Raw genomic sequence first — 25726 nt, 5'->3', positions numbered from 1 at the left:
GTTGTTTTATAGTATAAATTGTTTTCCTGATTCTACTCACTTCATTTAGCATTAATTCTAAGTCAGGGGCAAATGATTCCCACTTCCCCTCACTCTTTCCTTTTCTATATTCTACTTGGGCCCCACCCCACTTATGAGAAGTAAATTCAGCTCCATTCCTTCCTTATTATTTCTTAGTGTTTTATCAGCCTCTCTTTCCTTTCTTCAATATCATTACAATATAACAAAAATCCCAAGTCTTCCATTTTATTTCACTCCCTTTCACACTACTGATAATATAGTTCTTGGGGAATGCTTGCATTATCCTTCCCCCTCATCTACTAGAGTATTTGGGGGGAAGATAATGAGTTTTGCTTTAGACATATTGAATTTGAGGTATCTTTTTCTGACACTAGAACTTCCTACAATTCTATAATCATTGGTCTTCTCTAGCTAAACCAGCTTCATTGGATTGGGAATAAAAGGACTTTGTTTCTAATCCTAATCCTTGTAATTGTAACCTGTATAATCATATACTACTTGTTTTTGTTTGTTTGTTTGTTTTTTTACCTTGGGTTTTACCAATATAAAAGAGGAATTCAGAATAGATGGAATCTGGGGCCTTGGGTTTTAGTGATATAAAAGAGGGATTCAGAATAGATGGAATCTGGGGCACCTTCTAGCTCGAAATTTATAAAGCAAATCTCTTCCTCAAGAAAACTTTTCAGATATTTGAAAGATCCCTATAATCCTCAGATAGACCAAAAAATAGGTCTATTTTTTATCTAAAAAATAGGGATCAAAAAATAGAGAAGATAATATAAAAGATGATCATAATAATCCACTATAGTTTTAGATTATGAGACCTAATTCTGCATTTTTATTGGACTGGATTTTCAATGAAATATAACATATGTGATACTGGAAGTATTTAAACATATGAATACCATAAAATTAACAGAAAGGATCATCTAATCCAATACCATCATCCATTTCTCTCTTGAAAATGTTAGTTATTATTGATACTTATTTCTATCTATAATTCTTCCATTATCGATGTTAACACTTCTGCCTATAGTTCTATGTCATCTTTGGCGTCAAAATATCTAAGTTCCAGTCATGAATTTGACATTTTACAAGCTAGGTGACCATAAAATGTTAACCTCTATTTAACCTCTCTGAGTTTCATGTTCTTCATCTGTTATGTGTGTGTGTGTTTATGTGTGTCTGTGTATGCTATATGAATGTGTGAGAGAAAGACATATAGACAAAAACAGAAACAGAGGAAAATGCTTGTAAATCTTAAAGTATGAAAAATTAAAAGTATTAGATATCATCACTTGATTTCTAGAACTGTATTTTTTAGCTCTATGATTCTGTTCTTTTTTTCCATAGTTCATCTATTATCCATCAAAATTTATACATGACACATCCAACATCTTTCCACATATATTCTCTTCAAGATTCTGTCAAATATCTATTGGGCAGTTAGATGATTCAGGGGACAGACTACCAGGCCAGTAGTCAGAAAGACTTGTATTCAAGAGTTCAAATCTTGCCTCTGATACCTGTTAGCTGTGTGTTTCTAGGCAAATCACTTAACCCTGTCTGCCTCAGTTTCCTCATTTATAAAATGAGCCAGAGAAGGAAATGGCAGACCACACCACTATCTTCACCAAGAAAATCCCAAATGGGGTCCCAAAAATTAGACAAAACTGAAAATCACTGAACAATAAAGCCAGAAATAAGACTTAGACAAAATCTCACCTTATCATCAATGAACTGCAAAAGAATAAATAACATAGATGTAAAAGCTCATATTATATACAAATTAGAGAAACCTAGAAACCTTTCACAATTATAACTCAGGAAAGAAGTTTCCACTAAATAGCTCTAAAGTTCTTTCTCACATCCACTAGATTACAAAAATAACAATAATAATAATAATTGGGAAAGAACCATTGTTATAGGGGATGTGAGAGGATGAACATACTAATGAATATTGATCGAATTGGGAATGGTTTTAGTCATTGTGGAAAGAATTTTGAAATATACATCAAAAGTCATTAATCTGTATAAACCCTTTAACTGAGCAACACCACTAATAAACCCAAAGAGATCAAAGAAAGAAAAAAAGGTCTCCTATGAAGAAAAACATTTATAGCCACTCTTTTTTAATGACAATGATCTGGAAGGTAAAGAGATTTTATTAATTGAAGTATGGCTGAATTGAAGTATGAATTTAGTGGAATAATATTGTGATATAAAAAATGAGGGAAGGAACAGATTCAGAGATAATGGGGAATGTTTGTTTGGAATGATACAGAGAAAAAGGAGTAAAACTGGGATGGATGAAGGGCAATTATATAATAAAATATTACTCTTTTAAAAGTTTCAAAAGACATAAGTACTTATATCAATGCAACAATCAAGCATGACTCCACAAAACTAATGAATCATGCTTGCCAACTAAAATATGATCCATCTCAATCTAGCCTAGATACTTAATAACTGTATGACTTTGGGCAAGTTCCTTAAATTTTGTCTCCTTTTTCTCAGTCATAGAATGAGAATAATAACAACTACTTCTCCTTTTGTTGTTTGTTCATTGGTGTTGAGGAGAAGACCTTGACATCAGGGAGGTGTTGCCATGACATGTGAGTGAATTGGATTTAAGTGAGGGAGGGCTCTGAAAGATCACCTGCCTCACTTTTTCCTACAGTGACATTTGAGTCTAGTGGCCAGATATAGATCAGAATGACTAGAAATGGCCCTGGACACAATGGGACCCTTAATTTTTTTTTTTTAATTTAAGGTTGTCATAAGCATCAAATGAGATAATATTTGTAAAGCACTTATCACAATGTATGGCACAAAGTAGATGCTTAATGCATACTTGCTTTCTTTCCTTTCCCTTGACAGAGAATTGATAGGTAATGACACATTGATTTTTAGACATGGTCAATATGGTTTTATTTGATTGGACAATGTTTCTTTGTTACCAGGACAGGGGATCTGTTCAGGACGGAAAATTAGGATTAACATTACATGCTAGATATGAGAATGCCTTCCTTCCACCCTAAGGTGAGAGGGGGGAGGGAAAGAATTTTAAAGGTCTTTGTATTCTGTAAATGTATGAATATAACTGCAGAAAATTCAGGTGAAGACAGAAAAAAGTCCAGCACATTCAGAACAAATATATTGATTTTGTTATGCATTTTTAAAATGAGTTAAGCTATGGATACTATAGATTCATAGTTTCATTAATAATGTTTTTCTTCTGTTCTTTTTTGTATATGGGAATATTCATATTTGTTAATGTTTGTTACATTCAGAATAACAAAAACTTAAATTTGCAATCCTAAGAAAACAAACAAAAACCTACTACCCCCTACAGAGTTCTAAATTCTACTGTACATATTACAATGCAAAAGAATGTCACATGTAGAGTCAAAAGTCATCAGTTTGCATCTTGGCTCTATTCCTATCTAAGTTGCTTCATCTTTTCTGAGTCTCAGTTTTCTCATCTGTAAAATGAAGAGATTATATATAATTATCTCTAGGTTTTTGACCAGCTCTGGATCTATCTATCTTATATCTTCCAGAGTGAGGTTTTGTACATTGTCCTTTGAATTACATGCTAGTTAACATTAAGCTTCTTCTCTTTGCATAGCAGACCAACATTCTGCTTTGCAAATTATTATAGGGAACATGGTAGACATTACTACATATATGCATAAAGACAATTTTTCACATTTTATAAATAAGATTTCAAAGAGTGGCTCAGTTTGAAATCGTAGTTTATACAGTACAATTTTGGGTAGAAGAGGGTTATTTATTGGTGCAATCTATCTTTGTGAATATTTGTCCTTTGTTAAATAGAGAAACATGGACTTTTAAAATAATTAGATCTCTAAATATTAAATCATTCTTACTATCAGAGCACAGTTTCAAAATCTATAAAGTATATGGGTAATAAAATAGTGATTTTTTTTCCTTCATAATACACTATACCAAGATCACTGAGATTCATATAGGAATATCTTTCTGGCTTCTTAAAGGCTTTTCCTTGAAATTATTGCACTATGATCTATTTTTGTACATGCAATGAAAGTTTTTATTGTTAATACAAACTTGATGTTCTGTTAGCTTACATTCAATAACATGGTGTTCCAGGAGGTGTGTTATTTCTTTCTGTTAACTTATTTTGATAGTTAATCAATTTTCTTATTTTTATAAATAGCACACAAAATCTTTTTTAAAAAATACAGTTGAAAAAGATCATGGGATTTTCACAAAATGCATTTTCACTTTGCAGCATTCATTAAATTCAAAAGAAAATAAAACTAATCATTAATCTCTAATTTGGGAAGTTTTCAGATCTCTTGTTTTCCTTTTTATTCATGCATAATTCGTCCTTTGTTATATCCATATTTGGAAAGATCCATGATCTCATTAATGTGATCATAAACTTAAGTACAGATCATAACTTATCCACACTGTCTTTTCTTATATGATTCTTATCTAAGACTTCCAATGACAAAACTCTCTGAGGAAGTTTCATTCTATGAGCTGAGACTGTCTTCTAGATCTCTATATGGTGTACAGGTCAATACAATGTATGATTATGCTTAGTCTGATACAGCTACTCTTTCTTCTTTTGTTTTCTTTAGTGTTATTTTTTCATTTCTATTCACCCAAGGAGAACATTGAGTACTATTACACGAATCCAAATATTTGTTTTACTCTTATTGATGGAGAGAAGAATATTATACCCATCTTGAGACATCTTTTCTCTTTTTTCATCTTTTCATTATAGTCTCACTTTTGCCTTTAAATGATCCACTGATCTTCAGTAGAATTTCTCACTAAGTTTCCTAAAAATCTGTATTTCCTCATCACATCTTTCTATTATAGCTATATCTCATCCTCTTCTAACATTCTTCACAAGATTTCTTAAATGAATTTATATTCTGTACTGCTGTTGTGTTTGGTTATCGTATCTATCCATGCAGTTAGGAGATTAAGAATTTACTAATTAAAATAGTTCATATGTTCTTTTGGTCAACATATTGTAACAGTTACTTTCGCATTAGTGAAAAGTTAGTGAAAGTACAACTTCATTGGGAATTGAAGGCATTCTGTGCACACATTAACAACAACAACAACAACAAGTATCTATTAAGTGCTTACTATGTATTTAGCATGACAACTAAGTAATGCCAAGAAAACCCTAAATGTTATCACAAAGAATGGGTCATGACTGAAAAATAACTGAACAACAATGCACCAGACACTGCACTAAGTGCTAGGCATACAAAGAATGGCCACCAAAAAAAAAAAAAAAAAAAGATTGTTTCTGCAATGCTGGAGAAACTGAGGCAAGATAGAGCTTAGAGAGGGTTGTTTTTGTTTGTTTGTTTGTTTTAATATTTTATTTAAAAGGGAGAGATTTACTGGGACCAAATGGATATATGGTTTGGTCCCAGGGCTGAATGAGACTATTGTTTCCAAGAATCTAGCATCTAGACAACATCCAGCAGCCAATGCAAGTTCTCAATGACATATTGATACACAGTAGCTAAACAAAGGCAGGGAGATGGAGTACAAACTCTGGTGAGCAGGAATCTCCAGGCAAGGACCATTAATTCGGTTCTGACAGGTTGGGGGCGGGGGGTAGGACCATAAATTCTTACTAACTGGGAGTTAAGGAAGTGTCTGGCTACAGACAATGTCTGGAGTCCCCTTTTCTGAGTTTACACATTGACAATTTATAACCTTAGAGCAAATAGCCCTGAGTTATATCAGTCTTCATGAACGAGAGGGGGGCTTTGCAACTAAGAGAATTGAGGCAGAACAATTAAGGAAACTGAGGCAGGACAATTTAGGAAAACTGAGGATAATTAAAAGAAAACTGTGGCACAACCATTTTCTCAAAGAATTCACAACCTGATACAGGGAGACACCATGCAGATACCTATCTACAGACAAAATATATATGGGGTAAATTGGAGGTAATCTCATAGGTAAATGTTTAGCTTTAAAAGTCACCTTTAAAGAAAGTGGAATTTGATCAGAGGAAACTAAGAAAATAAGAAGGCAAAGAAAAAGAAAAGGAGCATTCTTGGCATAAGGATCAGATAGGGAAAAAAAAAGGCATTAAATCAGAAGGCGGAGTATTTTATGCAGAGGAGCCAGAATTGCAGGGTTGGAGATCACAATAGAGGGGATTAGAATTTAAGAAGAGTAGAAGGGGCTAGGTTGTGAAGACTTTCAAATCCAAAGGATTTTATGTTAATCCTGTATATAGTGAAGTCATTGGAATTTAAACAGAGGGATGGTTTAGTAAAGCTTGGAATTTAGAAAGATTGCTTTGATAGCTGAACGGAGGATAAACTGGAGTAGGGAGAGACTTGAACAACCAGAAGGCTTGTGCAACAATGCTGATGTGAGGTAATAAGGACCTCTGCCAAAGTGGAGCCTGTGTCAGAGCAGAAAAGGGAGATTGGATTTGACAACAGGTTGGATATGGGAGGTTAGTGCAAATGAAAGGGTAAGAATGTCAACTAGATTGCAAGATCTACTGACAAGATGATAGTGCCCTTAAAAAAAATCAGACTAATGATGTTTTAATTATATGCTCTCTTCTTATTTCATTTTTTTCTTCTAATTTGTTTATAATTTTGATCTTTGCTCTTCCAAGTTGTACTCTGAATAAATACAGATTACTGTCCTAGAAATTACTCTCACATCAGTAAGCGGTCATTTCCTGTCTTTTCAACTATAATCAGTCTCACTTTGGAGAGATGTTATTCAGTATTTCCCATGATCAGCACCTCTCAACTCTCTTCTAGGAAAAAAAAAGTTCATCATATATAGGCATCAGGGTTTTGTATTTTCTATAAGCCTTTGTTCCCTTTCATTTTGTTCTCCTGAATCATATTTTCTAATACACAGGTCTACCTGTGGCACATTTGGCCATCCTCTAACAGAAATCCTCCTGAATGACGGCACAGTGTTACAAACTAGTTCATTTTAAAATCTACCAGGTAGAAAAACACAAGATTAATAAGCAAACAAAATAGAGAATAAATTTAAATCAGAAAAAAATAACAATAGTACAATGAGAGGCAATATAAGGTTTGTATTTGCAGAATGTGTGCAATGGTCCATGATGATTTCAAGAACAACGTAATGTGAATACTTAGTACACCACTCTCTGTTCTTTTTAAATTTTTCACTAGTCTTATAAAAATGTGACTCTTTTCACCAAAGCCAATAATTCTAATTGTGCCCTTGATCTCATCATTGTCCCATTGTCTCAAGGACCTTCTTTTTGATTACCACTCCACTCTCAGTTCTTCAGTCCCTCCCTTATCTACCTATCTGGCTCCTTTCCTGTTACCTAAAAATTTGCTTAGATTTTCTCAATCAAAAAACAAAAATTAAAAAACTCTTCCCACTTAACCTCTTCAGGTTATTGTCCTACATCTTTCCTCCCTTTAATAGGTAAACCTTAAGAATAGCCAATATTTCTTGCTATTAGTTTCTCTTATCCTGCTCACTTTTTAGTACCTAGTAATAGATACTAATAGAACTTCTGATCCCACAACTCAACTAAAACTGTGTTTTCCGTCACCAATGATCTCTTAAATGCTACATCCACTCTCAATTCTTGTCCTTCTTAACTTTTTTTGCAGCATTTATACTGTTGAATATGGACTCTTCTTGGATATTCTCATCTTCCTTGGGTTTTTGTTTCTATCTGTATGACTTTTCTCCTACCAGTATGACTCTTCTTTTTTAATCTCTTTTGATTATCATCTATAACCCATCTACTCCCAACTATGAGTAACTGTATTGTTTTCTTTTCTAAAATATGATGTTCTCTTTGAGCAGGTTTCTTGGGGAACTTCTGGAGGCAGCCTTAGTTACAGTTCTATATAATAATCACCTCAAATGCAGCCAGGAGTTAAAATCTAGTCCTTTATTGTCTCCTTCAAAATAGCCTGGTTAGCTTTCCTTGGTTCTGAGAGCTCTTGTTGCTAGTCCTTTGCCTCTGCCAGCTTCAGCCTCCAGCACCTTCTGAATCCTTTCTTCTGCCCAACTGAATCCTGGCTTCTCAATCTCCCAGAGTGCTCCCAGTAGGCTTGTCCTTTTATTTGCTCTTTGAGAAGTGTAAGAACTCAAAAGTTGACCCATCCTCCGAGAGTGGGATTGTGGGCTTCTGACTTGTGAATCTTCTCCATTCCTCTCTCATTTGTCAATCTCCTGGACTCCTCTCTGACTTGTGAATCTTATAGAACTCCAACAAGTACTAAACACATTAGTGAAGCAGAGAACTGCTAAGCATGATGTTAAAATCAGACAACCAACTTAGCACCTTGTAAGAATCCTAACAAGTAACTCTCAATGCTTTATCCTGTTTTCTCTTAATTTCTCTTTCCACATGCTCTCTCTTGCTATTCCAATTGACTCCCCTGAGTTCATTCATTCATTCATTCTATTTTTATTGCATTAGCAGCAATGTGATAAGTCTAAAAGCATAAGTCTAAGCACATCACTTCCCTACAAGATAAAATTAAATGGATTCTTTATCCCTTAGATCTAAATATAAATTTCTTTGTTTGACATGGTAGTCCTTCACAATCTGCCCCCAACTTGCTTTTCTAATCCTTTTACATATTATTCCCTTTCCTACACAATATGGTCAAACCAAACTGTCTTATTCCTCATACAAGGCATGTTATTTTCTACCATTGTGTTTTTGTATTAGTTATTGCCTGTGCCCCGAGGGCATTCTTCCTCGCTATTGCTTCTTGGAATCCCTAATTTTTCTTTTTAAAAAATCAACTTAATGCAATCTTCTATGTCTTTCTTAAATTCTCCTATTATTAATGCCTTCCCCCTCCAAATATGCTTATAACTATTTTGTGTAAACCAATATGTATATATTTTGTCTCACCTATCTAGATTGTACAGAAATTCTTCAAAATCAGAAATACTTCACCTACATATTTATATTCTTTGGACCTAAAACAATACCTGGGTCACAGCAGTTGCTTAAAATGTTTGTCAGTTAATGGATTATTCATGTATAGATAACTTTCAGATCTATATATTTTGCTCTATTTCTCTTGAGGACATAGATCTTTTCACCAATAACTTGCTGGACATTTCCAATTAAATGTCTTATACACATCTCACATAAAGCTTATCTAAAATTTATTGTTTTAGGCCCTACACCCTCACATTCTTCAGCTTGTTATATTTTTATTGTAGGCACCATTATCCTTTAAGTCATCCAGATTCACAGTTTTCAAGTTATCCTCATTTCTTCCCTTTTTCTTAATCCTAACATGTATTCATTTTCCAAGTCTTAGTACTTCAGTCTAATGTATAAATATACGTGTATATATTTTGTTTTTATTATTGGTATGTATTTTGTATGCATGCGTGTATGTATTATTTATATATGTATACATGTATACACACACATATACCCTTCTTTGCAATCATGTGGTCACCATCCTACTTCAGGCTCCCATCTCATCTCACCTGGACTATTGAAATCTAAGATTCCAAAAATTCCCTTTTCTTTATATAATTATCAAAATAATTCAATTTCTGGCAATGTCACTTCCTTGCTCACTAAGCTTCAAAGGCTACTTTTTATCTCTATAATAAAATACAAAAATGTCTAAGCTTGGCACTTAAAATCTATAATAATTTGGTTCTAGCCTCCCCCACCTAATTTATTACACTTTAAAATCTTCCATGCATTCTACATTCTAGCCAAACTTCTCTGTTTTGCTGCTTTCTGAACTAGACATTCTAACCCCTGCCTCCCTACTATATTATATAGGTTATCAATCCCCCATATTTCAAATGTAATCCTTATTCTAGAAATCTTTAGCTTTTTTCAAACTTTAACTCATGTACCACCTATTGTCAAAATTGCAGTAGCTCAAAAGAAACCTCAGATGCACAAATTTAGAGACATCTCTACTCCAAATATTCATATGGATTATTTGTACCCAACCAAATAGAATTTGCAAGTTTATATTGTTTGATCAGCTGCAATCAGATACACTGGACCTTGGACCTACCATCGTGATGTCATTTTGGTCCTCTCCAAGTATGGACAACAACTGCCTCTATAAGTACTTATTTATTTTTATGCTTTTTCCCCACATACCCTCAAAAGAATGTAAGCTCCTTGAGGGCAAGAACTTTTTTTTTTTTTAATCTTTGCATTCCTAGAACTTAATACAGTGCTTTGCAACATAGTGCTTAATAAATGGTTACTGGATTGGATTTAATTCTTTGACCCAACTACTGCTAGTTGTTTTTGTTTTTTTTTCATACTTAGCTAAACTGGTTCTTAGAAAGCCAAGACTGTCTGTTACCATATCATGCCTGAAATTTTCTAAAATGATAGAACTTGCTAGAATTTGTTGCATGTGGTATGACCTTTAAGAACTCAAAGTCATTTCTGTACAATAATGATATAGCAGAGTACAACTATAGAAAGAATATTTTAATTGCACTCTAAAAAGTTTGCTAAAGATAAATAATCCTGATAATTTAGCTATAACATTCTTCAAAATACCTGATACATAAAAGTTAAAAAAGAAGGTAACATTGAAATCAATCTTGAAATATGTAAGGAACACTTAGTAATCATAGACACATAAGGTAAAAAGAAGTGCATAGTCTTATAGACCTTTTCTGTTGGTCATCTCTTTCCATATGATGCTCTTCAGCAAATTGTCCCTTTTATCATTTTTATTCTGTACTTATGTTTAACACCCCTTTGTCTCTTGGATGCTTCTATACTGTCTATAAGCATGCCATGTTTGTAGACTGCTATGTGATACAATGAATAAAGTGCCTTCCATTTTCTTTCTTCTCACTCTCTTGGTCTGGTTTCCAACCTCATCATTAAACCAAAACCACTATTTCTAAAATTACTATTGAGCTCTCAATAAGTAAATCTTTTTTTATTATTATTATGGCTTTTTATTTACATATGGGTAATTTTATAGCATTGACAATTGCCAAACCTTTTGTTCCAATTTTTCCTGTCCTTCCCCACACCCCTTCCCTAAGATTTTAAAGTGTAATAAATTAGGTGAGGGAGGCTAGAACCAAATTATTATCGATTTTAAGTGCCAAGCTTAGACATTTTTGTATTTTATCATAGAGATAAAAAGTAGCCTTTGAAGCTTAGTGAGCAAGGAAGTGACATTGCCAGAAATTGAATTATTTTGATAATTATATAAAGAAAGGGAATTTTTGGAATCTTAGATTTCAATAGTCCTTCCAATACATGTTAAATATGTTAAAGTATAAATTAAATACAAGATAAGTATGCATGCCCAAACAGTTGTTTTGTGGTACAAAAAGAATCAGACTTTGAAACAGTATACAATTAGCCTGTGAAGGAAATCAAAAATGCAGATGGACAAAAATAGAGGGATTGGGAATTCTATGTAGTGGTTCATAGTCATCTCCCAGAGTTCTTTTGCTGGGTGTAACTGGTTCAATTCATTACTGCTCTTCAATAAGTAAATCTAATGAATAGCCTTTTCTCAATTATCATCTTTTTTGACTTCTCTGCAACATTTGACTGTCAAATATGTTCTTCTCCTTGTTCTCTGTTTTATCTAGTTTTTGTGGAACTATTCCTTACTACTTCTCCTCCTATCTTGCTGCCTGCTCTTTCTCAAAATTATGGATCTTCAACCATATCATATTTGCTAACCATAGACATCCCACAGGACTCTGTCTTGGACTTTCTTTCCCTTTATACTATTTCATTTGGTGATCTTATCAGCTCTCATAGCTTCAACTATCAGCATTATGCTGACAATTCTGTAAACTATTTTTCTGAAAACAAACTGGGAAAAATAACATAATGCAGCAAATTTCTCTGATAAAGGCCTCATTTCTCAAATATAGAGAGAACTGAGTCAAAATTATAAATATACAAGTTATTCTCCAAATAGTAAATGGTGAAAGTCTATGAACAGGCAATTCTCAGAAGAAGAAATCAAAGCTATCTATAATCATTTGAAAAAAGTTCTAAAGTGTACTGATTAGAATAATGCAAATCAAAACAACATGGAGGTATCATCTCACAGATATCAAATTGGCTAACATGATTGAAAAGGAAAATGACAAAAGTTGTCAGGGATATGAAAAATCTGGGCCACTAATGCATTGTTAATGGAGTTGTGAACTAGTCAAACAATTCTGGAGTACAATTTGGAACAATTCCCAGAAGGCTATAAATTTTTGCATAGACTTTGACTCAGCAATATCACTACTAGGTTTGTATCCCAAAGAGAATGAAAAAAAAGAAAAGTATCTATATGCACAAAATATTTATAGCAGTTTTTTTAGTGATGGCAAAGAATTGGAAATGATGGGGATATCCATCAATTGGGCAATGGCTGAACAAATTGTGATATATGATTGTGATGGAATACTACTGCGCTGCAAGAAATGATGAGCAGAAAAGTTTCAGATAAAGAAAAAAAAAACATGGGAAAACATATGAAGTGATGCAAAATAAAGTGAACAGAACCCAAGAAAACAGTATACACAGCAACAGAAATATTTGGATGAACTTAATGCCTTGGTCACTCTAATTGATATAATGATTCAAGACAATTTCAAAGCACTTAAAATGAAAAGTGTTATCCACTTCCAGAGAGAGAACTGATGGAATCTGAGTGCAGATTGAAGCATAATTTTTAAATTCTATTTTTATTACTTTTTTTTGGTAACATGACTAATATAGAAATATGTTTTACATTATTTCTCATGTATATTTGCTATCACATTTCTTGCCCTCCCAATGAGTGGGAGTGAAGTAGGATTTAGGGAAAATATAGAGCTCAAAATCTAAAAAAAATTCTGAATGTCACAAATAAATTAACAACATTTAGAAAAAATTAAAATTCTTTGCATACATACATATATACATATATACACATATATGTATCTATATATCTATATCTATATTATATATATATGTGTATATATATGTATGTATATATATATATATATATATATATATATATATATATATATATATATATATAAAACAAGAGATAAAAAAGTTTTATACATACATACACACACACACATACACACATCTCTTTTCCATCTCTTATTTCTGAGCTGACCTCTGGTCTAATATCTCCAACTGCCTACTAGAATTTCACATAGATGTCTCAAACTTAAGACTTAATTCAAAATTAAACTCATTATGTTTACTCCAAACCCTCCCTGCTTCTTAACTTTCTTATTACTGGTGAGAGTAATACTACCCTCTCCAGTAAGCTGGGGCTTTGAACTGAGGGAGAATCTTCCTCATTCTCAAGGTCTACATCCAATTTGCTATCAAAATCTGTAAATTTAACTTTATAGCATTTCTTGCTAACCCTATTTTTTCCTCTGACACCACTATCACCCTTCCTGCATTCCCTTATCATTTCACACCTGGACTATTATAATAATCTATTGATTGATCTCCTTGCTGTACATTTTTCTAGAGCTCTGAGGGGAAAGCAAAGCAGGTAACCTTGCACAGCCCTCCCTCATTTAAATTCAATTCATTTGCATGTCATGGAATCTTCTCCCTGATGTCATGTTCCTTTTCAAGGAAGAAAGGCAAACAACAATTTCTGTAAGTAAAGGTGGCCCACAACTTGGAATTGATCATCTGAAAGACTCCTTCCTTCCTTCCTTCCTTTCTTCCTTTCTTCCTTTCTTCCTTCCTTCTTTCTTTCCTTCCTTCTTTCCTTTCTTTCTTCCATCCCTCCCTCTGTTCACATAAAGTGTCATACTCTTACCTACAGATGCTCTTAAAAGTTTTTTTTTTTCTCTTGTGTACTTCTGAGCCTTACCGAGAAACCTTTGATTTTACTGGCTAGATTTCTTTCTTAAGGACCAGGCTTAAACTAAAATCAGTCTGATTCTAATTGGTCATCTAGAGGTCCTAAGCCAAGCACCATTTAGTTATTATTTGGGTCCTGATTGACTCAGATTGAATGTAAATAACAATCATTTCTGGTTTGCCCCAAAACCTTGACCTCACTTTCTAACTTTAGGCAGGACTTCTGCAATGAAACACATATCTTAACACACACACACAACACACACACACACACACACACACATACACGCGCACACACACACACACACATGCGCACACACACACACACACACACACACACACACACACCTTAATTCTAATGTTTTCCCTCTATGTGGCTTGTACCTAGTTGTCTCCATTCCCATTAGATCATAAGCTCCTTCAGAATAGCAACTGCCTTTTGTCTTCTTTGTGTCTCCCGTTGCTTAGAACAGTACCTGGTATCTAGTGCTGTAGGTATTTAATATATATGTGTTGACTAATTGATTAGAAGGCATGCAATCTTTTAATAATGAAATTCTGAGTTGAACAGAAAACTAATATATACAGTGGTAGTTGACCAAAAGGAAAAAATGAATATTTTTAAAAGTCAGTTGGAGAGTAAAAACTGAAATTCTAGGATTGTCTTTTAGTTTTCTTGTTTTCTCATTTCTCATACCCAGTAGCTGGTTTTTTTTTTTCAATTTGTTTATATTTTCATAACACAAAATGTGTGTTTTAATAAAGCCATGATTTAAAAACACAAAAGCTGTCCACTTTAAATTCTGTTTGCTTAAAACATTTCTTCAATAAATATTCTCTATTAAATGCCCAAAACAGCAATGTCAATGGTAGATCTAGCCAATTAAGGCAATGCAATGAAGTATTTTTTTTTTATGTAGCAAGATAACAATGTATTTTTACCATTCATCTTTGGCAAGGTAGTTAATTGCCTGAATTTGAATTCAGAGCAACACTATAAATAGCAATGAATTATATTGAAATAAATGTGATATGTTGTTGAGTGGTTTCACTAACATCCAAATCTTTATAACCCCATTTAGAAAGTTTTCTTGGCAAAGATACTAGACTGATTTTCCATTTACTTTTTCAACTTATTTGAAAGATTTGGAGGAAACTAAGGCAAACAGGATTAAGTAGATTGCACAGTCACACTGTTAGTAAGTGTCTGAGTCCAGAATTGTTGTGTCCTGCTTTCTAGAGCCCCCAAGTTGGGGAGACAAAATGTAGTGTGCTTTCTAGAGACCCCATGCTGGGTACTGTCTTAGTGGAGGAGTGATGAAGAGAGAGACTCCTGAGGATGCTGGAAATATGGGGTCAATTTATTCCAAGATCTTCCCCCTTTATATACTCTAATACCTTTATGTAACCAAAACAACACTGGGCATGCACTAAGTATATATTGCGTACATGGGGCCACATGAACAACTTGCTATTGTATGTAGTTTGCCACCTGGTATCACTTTTTGCCACCTTGTATCACTCTGCTTCAATCACAACACAGGTTGTTACCGCCCCCTGACTTCTCAGGAAGGTGGAGAACCCTTAGGGGAGATGGGGAGCTGAACCAGCTTCCCTCTGGGCTGAAAGGTCTTATACTTCACCCAGAGTTCCCCCCTTATCTGTGGCCTTCTACATCTCTCCCTTTCTTTTGTTTTTAATTGAAGCAGGTATATACCAGTGGTTAAATCCATCAGCATGGGAGGAATCACACAGGCAAGTTGTAATAGCATAGAAGCAAGTAGTAATACAACAAACAATATGAATAAACAAAATACTATAAAGATTAACATGAGTCCCAGAAGCAAGATATAGAAAATAACTATCAATTCAAAATCACACATATACCTCCTTCAGCCACGAAGAGATAGTCCAAAACCAATCTATTGTTCATCACTTCATGTCTCAGGGAATCTAATGATTCCTACCCATTTTGAAGTCCTGCATCAATCTTACTGAGAATTATTTTTGATGTTCATGAGTACACAAAAGGTTAACTGCCAGGCTCTTTCAGCGGTGGGCACCAGTCAGTCATAGAACCATCCAATGTTTCTTGGGTCTTCTCCTTTGTTTCAAGGGTCTTCTCTTTTTCCATCTCTCGTTGATGGACAAGGCAGATACAGCTTGTTGGCACCCATCTGATTCCTTCTCCATCTGTAGAGATATAAGCAAGCCCTCTCTCCCAAGCAGTTAACCAATTTGATCCCTTCCATCCACCACTTTCTGGATCTCTCCACATCACCCGGCGATTATCTAAAGATAGCAGAGCTGTTCTCAGAAAACTGCCCTTCTAGTGGATTATAAAACCTGTCTGCTGGAGCCAGTAAATTTCCATCAAAAATTAAAAAGTTAATGGTATAAAGGGCTAAGTTTCGGAGTTCTCTAGGGTTATCTGTGAGTCTCTCTTTTTTTGTTTTTGGAGGATTATCTTGATGTCTTGGTTTCTCCTCTCTACTATTGCCTGTCCTTGAGGATTAAAAGGTATGCCAGTGGTGTGTAAAATCTGATACTGTGCACAAAAGTGTGCAAAATGTTTAGAAGTATATGCAGGTCCATTATTTATTTTTATTGCTTATGGCACAACCATAATTGCAAAAGCTTGTATAAGGAATTCAGTGACCATTAGGACTGTCTCTTTTGCTGCTGGTATTGCAAAATTAAATCCTAAAAAGGTGTCTACTACAACATGGATTTTCCAGATTTTTTTACAGCAAATATAGGGGAATTCCAAAGACTTAGAGAAGGTTATAGATGTCCTTGGTCATGTTGCTCCTGTACTATATCTAATAAGACCTGAATTTTTTCAATGGTTAAGGGCCACTGTTCCACCCACATTGATGGGTCAGTTTTCTATTGAATGGAAACAGGTGAGAGTACAGGCAGGCCTTTGACAGCAACCCTGCCTAAAAAGCCAAAATATTTAATTGTAATCCTAACTGTTGCAAGATGTATCTTCTCTGTAATTTGATAGGAATAGAGAGAGAGAGAGAGAGAGCGACAGACAGACAGACAGATACACACACACACACACACACACACACACACACACACGGAGTGAAAACTCCTGCTCTCTCCTCAAATTTTCATCTCAAAGGGGTGGTGCTAAGTTTTCAGCTGTCATTGATCCTCCTATGCTAGACATAAGGGTGTTTGCCATAATCTTTGGCTATGAACTGGGATATTAGCTACACATTCTTCAGTTTCCCAAATCAATGTATGGATAGATTTTGTAAGCACTCTCAGGAGGTGAAATGGTCAAGCCTTTTGTGTGTGTAGGCAAGGGATCTGTAGGCCAGACAGGGACAGGGTTCAGCTCTCCAAATATCCCTCGGATATCTCAGTACTCCCCTCACCTACAGCCTCATGTTTAGGTGCCAAATTTTGTGTCCTGCTTTCTAGAGCCCCTGAGTTGGGGTGTTGTGTGCTTTCTAGAGCCTCAAAATTAGGATGACAAAATGTACCATGCCTTCTAGAGCCCCTGCCCCCATGCCAGAATGGTTAAAATATATCATCTTAGTGGAGGAATGGTGTGGAGAGACTCCTGAAGATGCTGGAAATATGGAGTCCATGGAATACATGGACTTCCAAGGTCTTCCTCCTTTATATACCCTAATACCCTTATGTAACCAAAACAACATTACACATGCACTAAGTATATACTGAGCATGTGGGACCATATAAACAACTTGTTATTGTATGTAGTTTTCCACCTGTATCACTCTTTGCCACCTGATATCATTCTGTTTCAATCACAACACAGGTTGTCACAGCTTCCTGACTTCTCAGGAAAGCTAAGAGCCCTTAGGGAAGATGGGGAGCTGAAGCAGACATTGTCAGCAGGTTCCCTCTGGGCTGAAGGGTCTTATATCTCATCCAGAGTTCCCCAGAACTCTGGATCACTATCCTCACTGTGTAGAAGATCACTATCTGTGGCCTTCTACACAGAATGAACTCTAATTATCCTGTCATATGTGATATATCATAGCTTAAGTATTTGCTTTCATTTTTCTTTTTTTTATTATTCCAACCTACTCTCTTTATTCAGTCCTAGCTAATCAAAAAGAAAGAAGATAAAGAAAGCCCTCAGTGTCTAACTTCTTAGTCTGGTAAAACTAATTTCCACATTGGCCATAGTTGATAATGTACATCTCTTTCTGTGTTTTAAGTTTAATTCCATAATTTTATGAACAAGGAAAACTAAGGCATATAACAATTAAGTGACTTGCTCAGGATAAAATAGTTAACAAATGTCAATAGCAACATTTGAACTCAGGTCTTTCTGACTCCAAGTTCAATATCATATCTAGTATGTGTAATTACCTCTCAGTTCTCTATCTATTATTTTAATTTTCTTCTGGCTTTTAAAAAAAGGAAAAAACAAAAACTAATATTTAATCAACAAATAAATGGAAGAAATCATTCTCCTTGACGACAAGAACTATTTTCCTTTATGTCCTTCCCTAGAACTAAGTCAATCAAAAAGCATTTATTAAATGCCTACCATGTTCTGGCTATTGGCTCAAAAAATATCCTCAAGAAATGTTTGTTGAATTTAATTAGTCTTTTAATTTGAAAGAGCCAAAAAATTTCCTAAAGTTTTGACATTATCATAAAATAATTCATTTCATTTTAATGTTTAAGGCAGCATTTAAAATTTGAATTGCATAAAAGCTGTTTTCATTTTTCCTGTCTTTTTTTTTTTTGGGGGGGGGGCAGTTATTGACACAGTTACCTGTGCTTTCTTTAATTTTGATTAAAAAAGAAAATAATATCACAAAATTGGCATTGTTGAAAAATTGATGTACATCAAGATTTGATAGTTCAGTAGATACACAAACTCATCTGAAAGCAAATGCTAACTCAAACCCGAAACTTTTCTTAACATTTTATTGATATATTTTGTTTTTACATAACTATTTCCCATTTTTAAAATTTGTTTTCTCTTCTAAAGAACCAACCCTTACAATAAAGTGTGTGTGTGTGTGTGTGTGTGTGTGTGTGTGTGTGTGTATTTAGAGGGAAGTAGGGGAAACAATTCAGCAAATCTAATTAACACAAAAAACAAATCCAATATGAAACAAATTTCTAGACTCCTCTCTAGAAAATAGGTTTTGATTCAACAAGCTTGTTCAAAAATTACACAATATTCAGTTTTGATGTTATAGTTATCTTTTCATTTAGATTATTGCAGTCATTGTGTTGATATTATTTTCCTGGTTCTCCATACTTCATTTTGTATCTGTATGTATATATATATATGTTTTAATGTTGTTGTTTTTTCTTTTTTCATTTTTTATCATGGAACGATAAAATTCTTAGATTTATATGCTACACAGCCCTTTTCGTAGTGGCTAGAAACTGGAAATTGAATGGATGCCCACCAATTGGAGAATGGCTGAATAAATTGTGGTATATGAATGTTATGGAATATTATTATTCTATAAGAAATGACCAGCAGGATGAATATAGAGAGGCTTGGAGAGACATACATGAACTGACACTAAGTAAAATGAGCAGAACCAGGAGATCATTATACATTTTAATAACAATACTACCTGATGATTAATTCTGGTGGCCGTGGATTTCTTCAACAATGAGAGGATCCAAATCAGTTCCAATTCATCTGTAATGAACAGAACCAGCTATACCCAGAGAAAGAACACTGCGAAATGAGTATGGACCACAATATAACATTTCCACTCTTTCTGTTATTGCATTTTTATTTTTTCTTCTCAGTTTATTTTTACCTTCTTTCTAAATCCGATCTTTCTTGTACAGCAAGATAACTGTATAAATATGTATACACATATTGTATTTAACATATACTTTAACATATTTAACATGTATGGGACTACCTGTCATCTAGGAGAGGAGGTGGAGGGAAGGAGGGGAAAAGTGGAAACAGAGATTTTTGCAAGGGTCGATGTAGAAAAATTACCCGTGCATATGTTTTATATATAAAAAGCTATAATTTAAAAAAATATATGCTACAACTTATTAACCTATTCCTCAACTGGTTGGCATCTACTTTGTTTACATTTTCTTTTACAAAAGTGTTGCTCTAAATATTTTTTGGGGATATATGTAGACTCTTTCTTATTATTTTTGAATTTCTTGGGATATACACCAAGCAAGGAACATTTCAAACTCATTGTCTCAGTAAATTGATTTCTTGAGTTGGATTTGTTACAATAATAATAATTACCCATAGTCAAAGGGGTGATGAATATTCATTCTCAAAGCTTAACTATATTGATCCTTTATTATAGGTATACAGTCTACCAACAGCTTTCCAATTTGATACATTCACAAGCTTAAACTTGATTGCTTTAAAAAAAGGAATTATTTAGCACTTTCTTGATTTTATCATCACCTAGCAAATTAATAAAAGCAGGATATTAAAAACCATAATTTCAGAAATTATTTCCAAGCATGTCACAGACAATAACAGAACCATTCTTTGCTTTAGGGTACAACTGTGTGACCCTTTAAAACTTTGCTTTGAAATTATTCCCCACTGTTACCTATTTATAATGCAAAGTCCTATTTTGTCTCTGAAGTATACTTAATACTCTATGCAAAAAGCTAGTCTTCCCTTTAAGGATATGGATTATTCTTCACAATTTCCCATTTATATTGTCAAGCTCCAGAAACTCTGATCAATAACAAGTTTTTTGTCAACAAAATACAGAATTTTTTACTCTTTAGTGCTAAAATATAAGATACTATATGGATATAAGAAACTAACAGATCCATCTTTACCCCAATATTGGTTTTCTGATCACTTGATCTTAATTAGATAGCTAGATTCTGAGTTCTTCCTATAGTCTAAATGTCATATCTTTTTTTTCTTCAAACACGTTTCTTCAAGATAAAAAGGCACACAAGTGTTATCCAAGTCAATCACTGACCACTACAAAGTAACATTTTCAAGGCTATAAAGCTATGTCTATCTTCATTTTTCAACTTGAGTCATTCATTTAGTTCATAATGCAGCCTCCCTGCTTCTCTCTCATCAATTATTCTTTGTCATTTCTCATCTTTGAAAGCACCTTTTTTTTTTCCTTCTGTGTATAAGGATTAATTTTTAATTTCAGTGAATGTATTTTAATTTCATTTTAATAAAGTGTTTTCTTTTTAATGGAGAGACGGAATAGCATAGTTAATAATCAGTTTTTTCAAAGTTAGGAAGATCTGGGTTAAGGTCTTATCTTCTGATATGTAGGCTTTGTGATTCTGAGCAAGTCAATGAACTTAGACAATTCTAAAGACTCTATATTGAAGGGAAACTATAGATTTGCATTGCTAGAGGGAATTCCTTACTTGGATTTCCCTAAATTGATGAATTCCCAACTGTGAACTAAAAATAAAAGGTTGTCTTTCCCATTTTTGATATCTTCTTTCTTTTTTTCCCCCAATGATAGAAACATTTCATTAGTTTTCAAGCAACGTTAAAAAAATTTCTACTCTATTTTTCCACTTAGTATTCTTTAGATGTGGTCCTTCCCACATTTATTTTTTTTACTGTAATTCTTTTCATAACTTTTGAAATAATTAAAATTCAGTCTTTCTTAAAATAGGTAAAGAAGCAAAAAGAGGCATATCAGGACACTATTTCTTTTTGAATTTCATTAGAAGGTAACAACAACAAAATGTGATCTGCAGTACTATTAAAGGTAATTGGAAGTGTAATTATTCAAAAGAATTTTGGATGTAAATTGTCACTTCACAGCCTCTGTTATTACAATATCTGCCAATCTTTCCCAAAGTCAAATTACAAAACCCTGACAGCAGGTTTGATTTAGAAAGCATAAGTTTCAAAATAAATGTAAAAGCTCTATAGTGTTTTTAATGGAATTTTTAAGTTTGGACATTTTTGGACCTTATCTTAGTCTCTTCAATTGTTTATATTGAAAAATGATTGATCCTGACTTTGAAAAATACCCTTTTTCTAGTATTTCAATGATCTGTTGCCTAAGTAAACAACAAGGAAATAATGATAATAACTAGGATTCCTTTAGAAATTTTTTCCCCACCCTTTCAAGATAGATGACAAACTTTACAAATAATTATATGGTCTATCTTAGAGGTAGAAGACTATACAGAAATAATAATTCAATAAATACTTGCTGAGTAACGGTAAGTAAAGCATTATGATGTCATCCTAGGATAAGAATCTTTGTCCTGAACAATGGAAGATCCTTTCTTCCTTGAAGGTATGGAAGCATTTTAAGCAGCTAGATGGCACACTAGATACAGTGCTGGGCATGGAGTCAAGAGAACTTGAGTTCAAATGTTGGCTAAGAAATTTATTGACTATGTGACATTGAGCAAGTCATGTAACCCAGTATGAAATGTCGAAAGAAATAACAAAGCATCCCAGCATCTTTGCCCAAAAAAATAAACAAATAAATAATGAGGTTTCAAAGACCCAGATATGACTGAATACAAACAACATGGAAGAGTTCCATTGCATGTAGGTATATATTTGTTTATATATTACATACGTGTATATATAAATAGAAAATTGACAGACAGATATACAAGGACAAATTGATGCATTTAATGATAATAGGTAATTTTAGAAAAGTTGTTAAATAAAACTAAGCTATAGCTATTTTATAAGGCTATGGTGATCATTTAATTACAAATTTTATGTAGATAGTGTGTTGGTCAATAAACATCTATCAAGTTGCTATGTACCACGCACTGTGTTAAGCACTTGGAAAATAAATATGATAAAGGGCAATCCCTGCTATCAAGTAGCTTATCCATTTAAAGGGGAACATAATACATAAAAAGAAGCTAACAAAGGCAGAGGAGAGAGAGAAGGGGATGTGATTAGAGAAGGAACCTAGACCCATGCTGGAAAAATCCAGAAGAATACAATGAATTGGAAAATCAAGAAATGGCTGGCCTGAGTGCCCTATTTAAATGGAGGTTCTGGGAAGAACTCCCATGCTCCAATCAGAGGGACAGAGGAGAGAAAGAGATGGAAGGGGGGTGGAGAAAGAAGAAAACGAGTGAAGGAAGGAAAGAGATCATATCATTTCAGTTTCACTAGGAAATTTGAGTGAATTCTTGCCTAACATGTTAGTAACTTTATTCAGTTTCTGTTTCACATATCACTTCAAGGTATCTTTTCACCCATACTGAACCAACACTAAGGCATTAAAAAATCTCCTCTAACTTGAGCGATATATTATGCCAAATTCCTGGAAAGTGAAAAATTTCACCACTAAAAAAAAAGATCCAAATATTCCACCTTTTAATGTTGTGTGGACACTGCCACAGAACAAAGAGTGCCATCTACTGAATCTTGAGCAGAATGTATTTTATCTTTTGGAAGAAGGAAATGGCAAACCTCTTCAATGTCCGTGCCAAGAAAAACCTAAAATGGGGTCACAAAGAGTCTGACACAACTGAAAAATGGCTAAATAAAATTCTATCCTTTGATGTCATTTGAAGGTAAGGCCAAATTCTAGTTAGTCTGTATTCATTAGAGACAATGTTAACAATATCCATGATATTGGAGGTCATTCTTTCTGTAACTGCCACTTGGCAGGTGAGTTGATAATCATGAATAAATGTTAATCAGTGAGCCTGGTTTCTCTAAGGTGAAAAGTAAAATACAATGTTAATTATATAAAATCTTAAGTGTCACTCTTTAAAATTGAGATTTTTGTTATTTTTTTCTTTTCTATTCTCATACTATAATAGCCCAACCTTATTTTTCCTAGATATTCAATAAATATATGATGAAATCTATTCATTTTGGAATCCACAATGAAAAAATGAGTGACATGAAACAGTTTGTTTGGTCTTAGCATCCTTTGACAACCATGTAGAAGTCAGACCCTGAATTGAACTGCAGGGTAGTAAATCCAGAGAAGTCCCTTTTCTTTCTATATATTGACCAGATGATAGTTTAGGACAAAGAGCTTTAAACAAGACAGCTAAATCAAAATACAGAGAGGCTAAATGGCCACTATCTGTAAGATAGCTACTTCAGAAAGCAGTAATAACTTGGAAGTTTACAAAGTGTTTTACATATTCTTCAATTTGATCTTCTCAACAACTTTGTAAGGTGATCATTATTATTATTTCTATTTTACAGATAACAAAACTAAAAGTGAGAAAGGTTAAATGGCTTGCCTAGGATCACATATCTATTAAGAAACTGAGTCAGACTTTTGCAAGTTCAGAATTTGTTCTACTACATTATCAAACTGCCTGTAGATCAAGAATGCTGACATATTTCTAACCAATTGTAAAAAAAGATTTTGAAGTATAGATAGGCCTGACTCCAGGGATGAAAGCATATAGAAATAGGAAGGAAAAAGGGAGAGACAAAGAACAGCCCCACTCCTAACTGCATCAAAAGTGACTAAACTCTTCTCTGAGGGATTGAAAATTTCCAGAGGAACACAAATTTCCTATGCTGATCACTAGTAATTCCCAATCTGTCTGCTATCAGGACAGAAAAAAAGTTTCATCTTTTAGGTCCCAATGTCACATTGCATAAATATACTACTTTCAGGGCTACAAGTAGTCCTGGTTGTATACACATGGGAAAAAGCTGGGACAGAAGTATAAAAGTAAAACACGAGGCTCAAGGATAAGAGTGGGTCAGAGGATAGAGGGCTAGGCCTAGAGTCAGAAAAACTAAGTTCAAATCCAGCTATAGCTTGGACAAAATATTTAACCTCAGTCTGCCTCAGTTTCTTCAAATGTAAAATGGGGGTAACAATATCAAATGAGTTTATATTTGTAAAGCTTTTAGCACAGTACCTGGTACATAGAGGGCACTCAACAAATGTGTGTTTTCTTCCCCTCCCCCTAGGCTGTAGCTGGAAGCAAGTAGTCAAAACAGATCAAGTGAATACATAAATAAAAAGACATTTATCGAGTATTTTTGTGCTAGACTCGATGATAAGGGCTGGGGACATAAGTACAACAGGTAAGACTACAAAAAGAAACATAGTACCTACTGTTAAGAATCTTGTATTCTTTGAGGCAGCTAAGACACAATGGATGGAAAGCAGGGCATGGAATTAAGAAAAACTGAATTCAAATCCAACCTCAGATACTTACTAGCTGTTTGACTTTGGTCAAGTCACTTAATCTCTGTTTACCTCAATTTCTTCATCTGTAAAATGAAATTAACAATAGCATTGATCTCCCAAGATCAAATAAACTAATAATTGTTAGGATTCTTACAAGGTGCTAAGTAAGTGGAATTGAGGAGACAGTGATTAAGTCTAGTTTAGCAGTGATTTAATCCTACAACAAATAATGGTTTCCTAGTGATATAATGATTGATGTATACTCAGTGTGGAACATATAAGGAGGAGGTATCAGGGCCAGAAAGGACAAGCCCACTAGAGACAAGCCCACTAGAGGACAAGCCCACTAGAGAACAGAAGCCCACTAAAAGCTCTGAGCCTCAGCCAGGATTTAATCGAGGAGATTCACAAGCCAGAGAAGGCAGCTTAAGCTCTTGGAACAAAGGAGAGAGATAAGCCTCTAAGAAAGCTAACCGGCCCCAGAAAAGACAAGAATTTGAAGGAGATAATAAAGCATTTGGACTTTTAACTCCTGGCTGCATTTGGGGTGATTACACTGAACTGAAACGAAGGTTGCCTCCAGAAGCCCTCCAAGAAACCTGCTCCCAGAGAACTTTACATTTTAGAGGAGACTATTACAAATAATTGTAAAGCCCAGTAAGTTATATCAATATTAGTTTTTAATTATTAATAAAGTAGAAAATATAAAAGGATTGTGGATGGGAAGTAGTGT

Source organism: Antechinus flavipes, chromosome 4, assembly GCF_016432865.1.
Source record: "Antechinus flavipes isolate AdamAnt ecotype Samford, QLD, Australia chromosome 4, AdamAnt_v2, whole genome shotgun sequence".
Classification (NCBI taxonomy): Eukaryota; Metazoa; Chordata; class Mammalia; order Dasyuromorphia; family Dasyuridae; genus Antechinus; species Antechinus flavipes.
Note: the sequence above shows the minus strand (reverse complement) of the source record.